Below are 8,828 nucleotides of genomic sequence, written 5' to 3'. Positions count from 1 at the left end.
TCAAAATCGAGTTAGTAGTAAAACCTCTACAAGTACTGCCTGTACTAAAAGAGGTGCTCTACTATCATTGTACATAAACTCATTTCGTAACTTATTCTATATTTTTATTATAAATTGTATTATCGATAGTAAAATTCTGAAATACATACATTACCCATTTTGTAATTTGGTGTTAAAGTTTGAACACCAAAGGTTTGTACAATTAAGGGAGATATTTGTTTATCTAATTTTAGAAACTAGTATACATTTAATATCGATGTCAAACTCTGCCTGTGGTTGCTGTATTTAGAAAATCTTTTTTCATTTACATTGCATTTACGGAAACTCTTTTTTCCCCTGAGCTGTGGTTCAAAAGCTCCTCTAACCTTACCTGGCCAAAAATAAAAAGCAACGTCTCGTCTATGTGGTAGGGTGTCATCAACTTTGATATTGAGATTTTATATTTTCATAAGGTTTTTCTCTTTCCCTGTTTTCTATTTATTTGGAATTTCCTTGTTCATATTGTGTCTAATCCTTAGACAACTATAGATGAATGACCAGAAGGCTAATTTTGTACTACCTGGCCAACTCTAGTATAAAAGTTACAGGATATGTGTCTGTCTGAAACCAAAGGAACTCCTTAACTGCTAAATCGCTGATCGATATGGCTCTCCTTTACAGAGCATCTTCTCATAGAAATATTATTATTTTGGGAAAGGGTACCATCACCCTCACAAGAAAAATCTTCCCCAGAAAAATTATCCTCCCATCCCCAATTTTTTTTCTTTTTAAAATCAAATAAAAAGTGGATAGTTGTCCCTTTTATATTTCTTCATGTGCTTCTAGAGGCCTCTAGGGGGTATAGCAGCTGGTATATACAAAACCTAAAGCATACAGCGTTAGTAAAAAAGAAAGAACAATATATTTATCTTAAATTTTTCAATTGTTATACCTTTGTCAGGTGTTGTTAGTATTCTAAGCTGTAATTGTTCTTGGCCAGAATAATAAATTTTAGGAGAAAGACAGAAAGAGAAAGTGATATTTCATATCCGCATAAATATTTATAACTCTAGTCGTTTTCATTACTGCAATAAATGTAAAAGTATAGATGTATTGTATAACCCAGACATATACCTGGTTCGAGTGGTGGGAACCTTTTTCGTAGGCAAGCAAATTTATTTCTGGTCTTTTGTAGCGACTTGGCTGTGTTAATATTTCCTACGCTATTTGCTGATTTTGAAATACCCAATTTTAAATCGGTACAGGATCCGCACCCTGGGACATACAGTTAATTTTTTCATTTTAATGTTCATGGATGAAATTTAAGCGCATGTAAATCATAATGAGCTTTTTAGTGCTAAATTTTTATTAACCTGCATGATCGTATTCCTACGGGATATAGGCCCAGCGGGGCTCTTCTAATTATTATTACTTAACCTAAAACCTAACCATAAGTGATATAGATATTAGATTAATGGATGGAGAATATACTTGGATATTATGACAGGGTGAAAATTTTCGTCAATTCAGGTTGCTATTCCCCCTGACATTTATTGGTAAGTTCCTTCATCCAATAAGAGGGGAGGGGATGTGGTAGAGGAAGTTGAGAGAGCAGATCGTTGATATAGCTGTCTACAAGTTTCACTTTATTAAGAGTACATTATTATCTGGTGTTTGATTCAAGTAATAATAAATCCATTATTAAATTGGATTCTATGCGGCAAGGAAGACTCAACAAAAATAAAATTATTATATTTCCATATTTTACCGCTATATCATTCCAATTTCCAAAGCTTCTATATGAAAAAAAAAACCAATTGTATAACAGTTTATGCATTTTTTATTCTCTTGTGCAATATTTATATCGGTAGATTTTTCTCGATTACAAAGCGTGTTCAATAAAGCTTTGTGTCCCTCACTCTGAAGCAATAGAACTGTGATGGAGTTTTAATAGATTTTGGGACACTTGAAAGGGTTAGGAGAGGGGGGGGGGAGGGGAGAGTCGACTGTCTACTTTTTTTCTTTAAGATATTATTTTCCGTGGAATGGTGGATTTAGTATCGAATTGCATTGCTAAATACAGAAATACATAGACTGACTTTTATATAAAGATTATTTACATAAAAAACAAATGCATTTTTATCTTATTATGTTATGACAATATTTATTATACTGAGAATTTATTTAGATGGTTTTTTTATTACAGATTGTGTAAAAATCAGGTTTTTTATTACAGATTGTATAAAAATCAGGTTTTTTATTACAGATTGTATAAAAATCAATTCTTGTATTTTCTATCAAATTGTCTTCTGTGTAATATCAAACAAAGAAACTGAAAAAAAATATATTTTGTGTATCATCTAATATAAACACAGTCCCTACAAAGTAACAAAAAGCAATTTGCTAGTAGACGAAAAGGGTCTCTGCCACTTAAAGCAGGTATACTTATACATTTATATCCCTCCTTGAGAGTGGAAGATCTATCTTGATATGTATTTTCAAAAATTGGCTTAACCCTGCAAATGTTAAAAAACCTAAGTAACCCAAGCTAACATAACTTAACAGTAGGACGTACAATTACAATGTATTTAGTAGTTTTAATTGATATAACATTACTTACATAAAATAAATAACAAACTAAATCAAAAGACAATTTTTACCCTGTCATAATATTAACCTATATTCTACATCTATTGAAGTTTTTAATTAAAGGTTTAGTGAATTTTACCTTGTACTGGGACGTATGACTGGAATAGGTCGGCTAAACGAGGAGCTGGGTCGTCTTACAAGTACAGGTCTAAACAAGGATGAAAATATACAAAAATAGGCCGTTACAATAATGAAATTTTTAAAAAATTTTATTGAATTGAAATATTAACTTTTAAAATAAAGAAGATTTCTAATTAGTGATTATAGTGCTGTAATTATTAAGGAGAACCATATCGAATTAGTGGTTAGTGATATCAATCAGTACAGACAAACACAGAGACAACCATCCTATTAATTTTACATAAGGAAGAATAAAGTTTACCCTGAAGAATAAGAAATCGGTCTGAACGGGCGTGACACTGACACTCTGGAAGGCCTATATACTGGAGAGAAGATTCCAGTAATTCCTAAAAAAATGAATTAGTGAGTCTAAGCTTTATAGGACAAAATTAGTGAGTAGAATTTTTAACTATATAAGAATTATTTTTAATAAAAAATATATAAGACACTTTCATTTAGTTTGATTTACAATTTAATTTCAGTTGGTTTTATAAGAACTATGTAAGTCTAATTAAAGGATTATTACCCTTTGAATTGTAAAGTGTAAGCTCTATAGAACACACTATTTATTTAATGTGTAATGTTAAGCTTTATAGAACATACTTTGTATGTTTAAAACTAAGAAATTTGAGTAAAATACGATTTTTATAGGACAATTAAATTCTAAATATTGAAATAAAAGTCTTATAGAAAACATTGTGAACTATTTTTGAATGTATTGTATAATGTTGTGCTTTTTAGAACTTATATAAGCCTTAAGAAAACATTGCGAATGTGTAATGCTACCCTTTATAGAACATACTTTGCATGTTTAAAACTAAAGTATTTAACAAACCTTGTAGTAAAGCAACCATTATGAAAACAAGAGCAAACACTTTCATTTTGGAGAGTTTGGTAGAAACTATGTCAGTCCAATGAAAGTAAAATCTAAACTGATATAGGTTAAACATTAACTCTCTCTTTTATATGGGACTGATGGGCAATGGAGTATACTTACAATATGTAGTTATAATAATTCAAATCATAGATTATGATAGATGAATGATCATGTAGCTTTTAAGTGTCTGAAGTAAAGTAAATGATGCCAATTTTTTATAGTTGTAAAAATAGTTTAATATTTAAAATTTAATAGTTATTTCTCGCATCGTATTATAAACGACTTTCCTCTGATATTGAATGTACAATTATGCGATTAAAACTAGTTTTTTAGCCCCGAGATGCCGAAGGCACCGGCTGAAAAAATTGGATATAATACGTGCTAGACATAGTTTTTTCGTATGGATGAGAACCGGTTCCTATCCACCGGATTCGAATAAAAACGAGAAATATCAATATAGTGAGATGAAAAATTATGAAATTTTAATTCCTGCGACGAATTCTTACCCTCCCCAAAATAGTTCTAATTCTTCCCTGGACAGGACATATATAAAACCACATTATAAAGTATAATCATGTTGATTCAGCTGTTAGTGAGGTCTTAGGCTACATATTTAATGACAGACACAAACAAAGCTTTCTATCTGTAGTATTCTATGAAGTGAAACCAAAGCCCCTATCCACCACGGGCTTACAGGGTTAAATGCATATGTATTGTTAAGTATGTGTATTCACTTCTGCATATTCCCCTCCCCCCCCCGCAAAATACAGCGTTTTCCCACAAAGTGCCGTTTAAAAAAAAAATGAATTGAAATTTTATGTCAGGTTGGGTAGGTTTTGGGGTTCTCCGCAGGGTTAGGGCACTGCCCCCGTTTTCAATATTTACTTTAGATATTTTAAGAAGGGGGGGGGGGTGGTGGTAAGATTTCAGTGCTTGACAGTCACTTTGAGGACAAGCACCCAATATGCCATTTACCCGTTGAATACTTTTATCATGAAATATTCCATTTTATCTATTTGCGATTATGTTTTTTGCGAAACTGTAGATATACGAATGTTATAATATGCGGATATTATAGCACACCCACGTAGTTACGTCAAGGCTACAATAACAAGAACACTTAATTTCATGCAGGGGCTTGCTTGCAGACAGGGAGGGGACACTAGTCTCCAAAGTTATATAAAATGAGTTTTTGCATTTGTTGGCTTAACAAGATTGGATTGTCCAAACTTTTCAACCAACAGTTTCAGACCACAAAGAAAAAGTATTGATTATGATTGGAGGTTAATTTAGACGAACCCCAAACTGTCCCACTTTGAGAAAGACGATTCCAGTGACGTCATATACGTTTAGGGAAGGGGGGAAGAAAATCTCTTTACTTTTCTCCCATCTCTTTTGAAGAGATTTTCTTCCCCCCTTCCTTTTTTCTTTCCCGAAACGTATATGACGTCACTGGAATCGTCTTTCTCAAAGTGGGACAGTTTGGGGTTCGTCTTAATTTCTCGTCCATTGTCTTATCCCTACGTACCCCTGGCTTGAAGGGGGTGGAAGGGTGAATGAAAGGAAAATTCCGTACACAATACGACAAGGGTTAATGGATTGGTTTGTTCTAGTTAGGCAGATAAACAAATTTATCTTTCTTGAATTACACTGAATTACCCAAAGTATCTATAATACAAAGTAGCTTGATGTCTGTCTGTCTGTCTGTCCATCCGTCCGTCTGAAGCTTAAGATCTCGGTAACCACTGAACCGATCGGATTCTACTCTTCAGGGTATATACCCATTGGTCCTGCGGTGGTTTTAAGCTATTTTCTTGGAAGGTGGGACACCCCCAACCCCCCAAAAAAAAAAAAATCCTCCCCCCATTTTTTTTACGAATTTTGCAAATTCGTAATTTAATCGCTATTTTTTTTTTCTTTCGAATTTTGCGAATTCGTTATTTAATCGAGAAAATGTTTTCCTGCTGGGTAGGTGCGAAAATTTGCGATCCGTTCTGCTGGGTAAGTAATAGAAGATGTAATTATACCTCTTGGGGCAAAGCCCCTAGAGGCTAGGGACGAATCCGCTAGTAATAATATATAATAAAACTTAAATGATGATTTATTGGTACAAACTAGCAGTGGCCAAACTTTTCAAAAAAATTCTTTTTATTTCCAGAAGGGTAAATATTGTTTTCAATAATTGGGGATGTTTAGCAAATTATGGTCCATTGTCTTATCCCTTAAGATCCCTGTCCATATATCATTTATAACACCTTTTTAAAAACTTTACAAAAATAAGAAATGATTCAGGGTTTGATTAGACTAACCTTACAACAAAGAAGTTCATACAAGCTTCAAGAAATTTTTAGCTGCTCTACTGTTGTATAAGGTTATAGAGTAGGCCATGACTTAGCAATACGTTAATGGTTTTCAATCATAGAGTTCATACTTCGATATTGACAACATGAAGATTTTCACGTAATGGTTGAGGGTTTCAAGGACGTTCATGCTGCTTATTTTTAGGGGGGGGGGGATTTGGATACAGGAGGTATATTCCATTTACATCCTTATAATATAGTAACAGGATGTGTGTATGTCTGTGTGTGTCTGTCTGTCTGTGTGTGTCTGTCTGTACCGAAAGATCTCGCTAACCGAGCGGGTTCTCCTTAACAGGGTAGCTTCTCATAGGTCCAGGAAAGGTTTATAACTATTTTGAGGGAGGGTACCACCACCCTCCCAAGAGAAATCACAACAAAATAGAAATTTTTAAAAATATTTGAGAGACTTGAACGTAACATAAAGAGATATCGTAGAGACTTGAACAAAAAAACATTTAAAGTGCCACTAGAGGACTCTAAGGGCGTAGTATATATATAAAGGAATATGATTTAGAAAAAATCAGTAGTCTATCTTAAATAGCAGCCGATAAAATCAAATTTCCCCTATAACGTAAAGGATTGAGGGACGGACGGACATTACAGAGTAGAGTCACCACTTAAAACCATAATGAATAGAATTGGCTAGAGAATATTTTCCACATAAATAAACTAGGCCAAATATTTTTATTAAAATCAATATTGAAGTAGCCAGTTCTCTATATGAGTGTCCATGACATTATTTTATATAAATCAAAATCTATTTCGACACACTGTTTCCTAGTTTTGGTATTTTTGTTTTTGATTTGGTTTTAGGCTATTTTGGGCTGATGGGAGCTCCGGGAAAAGGGGCTATCTTTTCACTTTGAAATTAAGGAAGCGTGCTGGATTTTCTTTGTTCTAAGTTTGATTAGATTTGTTTATAAAATGTTGAGCTACGTGCATGCCATATTTGCACGACTACTTAAAAATTCTGCCTATTGGTAAAATACAATGTGAAAATATTCCTCATAGTGACTTGTTGAGCAAATTCAACTATATTACTCTTTTATTGAAATACATTAAAAGTGGTGGGAAGGTCAGGCATTGCATAGGAAAAAAATTATGCTTGTTTTAAACAAAATTATTTCACAAATTAGAGGGAAGGGGGTGCTCCATCGACACTGTGAGGGAAAGCACCGAAATTTTTGTAGACTATTTAAACTATTATCGTCTTTTCCAACCGCTAATCAATTCAAACACAATACAAAAAATTAAAAAAAATACTGTAAAAGTTTCGCTACTATCCTATGACAATTAACAAAATTACCCCACTTGTGATTTAAAATTATTGGTAAAAATATTTGAATAATGAAGGTTTTTACAACTCAATAAAGATTTAAGAAAAGTGCAAAAAGTTTCAGGCCAATTCAATGAATGAGAGAACAAATTTGAAAAACTTTGGGTCCCAGTCATAGACGTCCAAGGGAGTGGGGTTACCTCCCGCAAACAATTTGGGGGGGGGGGGGGGTAAATACGCCCCCGAAATAAAAAATCTCTAACAAAAATTTGTTTTTACCCCGGGGGTTAAATTTTGGGGGTGGTAAACAAAATTTACCCCTGCCAACAGATTTCAGGGGGGATAATTACCCCACCCAAGCAAATTTTACCCCCGGGGTAAAAATTTTGGGGATGGCAAAAAAAATTGAGGCGCGATTCGCGCGCCATTTTACCCCCCAAAAAAACGAATTACCCCCCCCTTAGAAATTTTTACCCCCCCCCCAAAAAAAAAAGCTTGGACGCCCCTAGTCCCAGTATAATTTACAGTTCAATATCTCCTCCCTACATCATGTCAATAAGATATAAAAGTATTACATTTATATTTAATAAGATGCTTCGCTTATACCATATTGTTACAGGACTCTTTATAGAGTAGGAATAATTAAGAAAATTATTATACAAATGCTCTGTTTTTGAATAATCTAAAAGTATACTTCATTGTTAAAGGACTCCTTATAGAGTGTGTATGTTTAAGAAAATTATTATACAAATGTTCTGTTATTGAATAAACTAAAAGTATATAGTAACTAGATTAGAACACAAATTTTCAAAACTTTTAATCAAATATAAAAAGTTTATCTTACAAATCTATTTATATAAACATTGATACCTACAAAAGGCACAAAATTTAAGTAAATAATGTACATTAAAAATAAAATCATTTACTGTTTTGTCAAATGGAAGGATGCTTTCCCTCAGAGTTTGTTTGTGACTCCTCCCCTTAATTGAAAATAAAAAAACGTCGGGGTATTTTTTTATATTTTCTTAACCCTGTGAGGACTTTTTTTTTAGTATCCTAACTATACGGCTTGGGTTTACATTAGGGTTGGGCCGGATATCCGGCCGAATATCCGGCCATTTTCAATATCCGGCCGGATACCGGATATTGAAACTATCCGGCCGGATATCCGGCTCTATAATTTTTTATACTTTACACCAAAAATCTCTGCTTTTAAAATCTTAAATGGCTATAATTTTCTTATTATTGAAGCTAGAAGAACATTTTTTCTGAATAAGTTTAACTTTATGTAAATTTGTTTAAGATTTTTAAAGAAATTTTTTTTACTACTTTAATATCTGGTAATTTGGCCGGTTATCCGGTAGTTTGGCCGGATAACCGGATATTTGCCGGATATCCGGCGTTGGCCGGATATCCGGCCGGTTACCGGATATCCGGCATTTGAAATCAGCCGGATATCCGGTATACGGTATCCGGCCAAAAAAGTATCCGGCCCAACCCTAGTTTACATATTACCCAATAAAACCTAACCTAAACTGAATTTAAAGAGGTCTGGGGGGGGGGGGGA

At 33.6% G+C, this 8,828-nt stretch overlaps 1 long non-coding RNA gene across 1 annotated transcript; it reads right to left on the bottom strand.

Annotated features, from left to right (window-relative positions):
* Positions 1-2,074: 2,074 nt before the first annotated feature.
* Positions 2,075-3,712, bottom strand: LOC145324202 (uncharacterized). Its single transcript, XR_013881205.1, has 3 exons — positions 3,584-3,712; positions 3,011-3,095; positions 2,075-2,776 (listed from the first exon to the last, which is right to left on the bottom strand). It is a non-coding gene; the product is annotated as an uncharacterized LOC145324202 (long non-coding RNA).
* Positions 3,713-8,828: the final 5,116 nt, after the last annotated feature.

Source organism: Acartia tonsa, chromosome 7 (genome assembly GCF_053477335.1).
Source record: "Acartia tonsa isolate MP-2025a chromosome 7, ASM5347733v1, whole genome shotgun sequence".
NCBI lineage: Eukaryota > Metazoa > Arthropoda > Copepoda > Calanoida > Acartiidae > Acartia > Acartia tonsa.
The sequence above is the reverse complement of the archived record's forward strand: the minus strand, read 5'-3'. Positions and strand labels throughout refer to the sequence as shown.